The sequence below is a fragment of the Lepidothrix coronata genome, unplaced genomic scaffold, assembly GCF_001604755.1.
Source record: "Lepidothrix coronata isolate B3197 unplaced genomic scaffold, Lepidothrix_coronata-1.0 Scaffold105, whole genome shotgun sequence".
NCBI lineage: Eukaryota > Metazoa > Chordata > Aves > Passeriformes > Pipridae > Lepidothrix > Lepidothrix coronata.
This window is the reverse complement of record NW_016690285.1, coordinates 1,840,068-1,843,376: the sequence shown is the minus strand read 5'-3', so window position 1 is coordinate 1,843,376 and position 3,309 is coordinate 1,840,068. Positions and strand designations below refer to the sequence as shown.

General features: G+C 37.2%; 1 protein-coding gene across 3 annotated transcripts in view; it reads left to right on the top strand.

The window, feature by feature from the left end:
* The first annotated feature begins 1,279 nt into the window (after positions 1-1,279).
* Positions 1,280-3,309, top strand: part of STAM2 (signal transducing adaptor molecule 2) — an 18,506-nt gene continuing 16,476 nt past the window's right edge. Inside the window, exon 1 of one of the 3 annotated variants that reach the window (XM_017823798.1) lies at positions 1,280-1,416. The gene's annotated coding sequence lies outside the window, so the exon portion shown is untranslated. Of the gene's footprint in view, positions 1,417-1,446; positions 1,673-3,309 lie in introns of those variants that run through there. The other 2 variants (XM_017823801.1, XM_017823800.1) reach the window with 2 other exon arrangements.

The following is a 3,309-nucleotide window of genomic DNA, read 5'->3' as shown; positions in this document are numbered from 1 at the left end:
TGGCCGTGGCACTCAGTGCTCTGGGCTGGGGGACAAGGGGGGCATCGGGCACAGGGAGGCTTTTCCAGCCTCAGTGATTCCATGATTCTTCCTCCCACCGTGATGGGTTCCCGAGGGGGAGCAGCCACTCCGTTCCTCAGCAGCATCAGGAAGTGTGCTGTGTTTTTCCTGCTCTAACTCCTGAAGTTTTCCAGCTCTTCCAGCATGTCTCAGGTGTTTTGGTGCCCCCTGCCCTCCCCTGACATTGCTGGGTTTTCAGGGGTTTAGGGACTGAAGTGGTTGGTGTAAGTTCAGCTGGTTTTCATCCTTTTCTTGATGGAATTTATTACATTATCCTTCCAGCTTCCCGTGAGCTTCCCTGTAGGACCTGTACTGACAGGTGGGGGGATTTTGGGATGTCCTGTGCAGGAGACGATCCCTGTGGGTCCCTCCCAGCTCAGGACACTCTGACATCCCGTGGTTACAAAACCCGTGGCCGGGGTTGTGGTGACACAATGACTCAGTTGTTTTGGGTCGAGTTCCTGCCCTGACTTGTGCTTTCTGGAGCAGCAAACTCGTGCTGAGTACAAATTCTTCTTTTATTTTATTTATTTTCATTTATTTTGATTCCTTATTTCAAATTCTTGCTGCAGTTTGATGAGTTTTTGACTCACCTTTCACGTGGCTCAGACTGAAGAATTTGTACAAGTGCATATTTTTTTTTTGAACTCCCAGCTGTGCAGGATTCTTTAACAAACTTATAATTCAAGGGCTTCCAGGCTGCAGAACTTAAAAAATGGGAGTCTGTTCACTTGCAATTTCTTAATTTTTCCCGAGTGTAAAATTTATTTTTTGTTTAACACTCGAATATTGATTATTTAGAATTTATCTTTATCACTTATTACAAGTAAGCAAAATTGTTTGGAATTTATTCTGATCACTTATCACAACTAAACAAAGTTTTTTAGAATTTATTCCTATCACTTATTACAATTAAACAAAATTATTTATAACTTATAATTACTACTTATTACATTTAAACAAGTGCAGCAGAGTAGGAACTTGAATTGCTGAGGCCAAATCTTGCAGTGCTTTGCCGGGAAAAATTTGTCATTAGAAGCTTTTAAAAATAATTATTATTCTGCTGTAAATGAGACCATCCAGAATTATCACATGTGGACGGTCTGTACTTTAATTTTCAGTATTTATGTGACTGGTTTTTTACTCTTTTAATGTGTATCTGTCAGGATTTAACTTTCTTTATATCTTTTTCTTGTAAAAAAAGACACACTCCAAGGAAATAGTTGATTCCAGCTGCTGATGGCACTGGAGGGATCCTCCTCTTCCATGGCCACATCCAGGTTTTGGGGGGTTTTTTTGATTCATGGAGCTGATTTTTGGTGGAAAACCAGTTTGCCAGAGGAAAATGTGTGGCTGGTGAGTTGGATCATCTCTGGAAGGGCAGAGCTGGGAAGTTTGGGGCCTTTTGCAGGAGCAGCAAGGAGGCAGATCCAGCTCTCCCTTCAGGCCACACATCCCGTGGGACACCTGTGGGAAATGTGCTTTCCCTGGGCCACAGCTGGATGTGCTCCCGTGGTTCCAAACATTCCAGCGGGGCCTGAATTCCTTGGATCTGCTTTGGCTGCTCTGCAGTATCACAGGATAAACCTCGGGAAGAGGGTTTCAGTGGAATGTGGGTTCTTTTACCTGCTTTTCCTATTGAGGGGAACCCCCAAAACTGTGAGAAGCTTTAAACTTCCTGCCTGGATCTATTCCCAGTCCACGTGCACTTGCTGTTTTCCCGGTGTTGTCCTTCCCCTTCCCTAACCTTCCCCCCCTTCCTGGAACAAACCCCTTCCCTTTGATCCCGTGTTTACTTGCCCTCCTTTCCCAGGATTGTTGGCAGGCCCAGGGGAGCAGGAAGTGTTTTCCCTGGGCTTTGACTCCCAGCCAGAATTCCCCAGCGGATCAGGGGTTGCTGAGAAGCTGTGGGATAACATTCCATGTGTCCCTGTGTGCTGCTGAGGGGTTTCATTCCAGGACTGGATTTGCCTTTGCCTGTGTCCTCTTGTCCTGGAGCTGAGTGTCCTCCTTGTTCTCCTCCTGTTTCCAGCTGCTGAGCACTTGTTTTCCAAGAGAATCTTTTCCTGACTATGGGAATTTACATTTTGTCCTGCTGGCTGTTTCTTTTCCCACTTAATCCAGCCCTCAAAGGTTTACATTTCCCTTATGTTTAATTTCCTTTAAAATTTTCTAATATTATTTATTCATTTATTGTTATTTATTTTTAATTTATTTTTATTATTTATTTTATTTTATGTTCCTTTTATTCTCTTACGTTTTATTTCCTTTTTTAATTTTTTGTAATTTTTTTATTTTATGTTCCTTTCCTTTTATTCCCTTGCATTTGATTTCCTTTTTTAACTTTTCAATTATTTTTATTATTTATTCTTTATTTCATTTCATGCTCCTTTCCTTTTATTCCCTTACATTTTGATTTCCTTTTTTAATTTTTTGGTATTATTTTTTATTATTTATTTTTATTATTTATTATTATTTATTTGATTTCATGTTCCTTTCCTTTTATTCTTTTCCATTTTGATTTCCTTTTTTAATTTTTTTGGTATTATTTTTACTTTTTATTTTTTATTGTATTTTGTGTTCCTTTCCTTTTATTTCCTTATGTTTTATTTCCTTTTTAATTTTTTTGGGTTATTTTTTATTTTTTTATTATTTATTTCATGCTCCTTTCCTTTTATTTCCTTACATTTTGATTTCCTTTTTTAACTTTTTTGTATTATTTTTTATTATTTATTTTTATTATTTTTTAATTTTATTTTATATTCCTTCCCTTTTATGGCCTTATGTTTTATTTCCTTTTTAATTTTTTTGTGTTATTTTTTATTATTTATTTCATGCTCCTTTCCTTTTATTCCCTTACATTTTGATTTCCTTTATTATTTTTATTATTTATTTTTATTATTTTTATTTTATCTTATGTTCCTTTCCTTTTTTTCCCTTCTGTTTTATTTCCTTTTAAAATTTTTTGTTTTATTTTTTATTATTTATTTTTCATTATTTTATAATTTATTTTCTATTTAACTTTCTGTTCCTTTCCTTTTACCTTCCAGCTTCCCTCTAAACCCTCACCCTGCTCTCAGTGTCAGCCAGGATATATTAATCCTGATTTTTTGGGGCATTCAGGGCACAAAAAACTTTTGGGCTAAAAGTGACTCGGTAGTGACTTTTTGGTGCTAAATCAGGGCTTGTTTTCTCTGTTTCTTGCATAAAAAGTGACACAGGCGGAGAAAAAAATGTTATTTTCTAGTA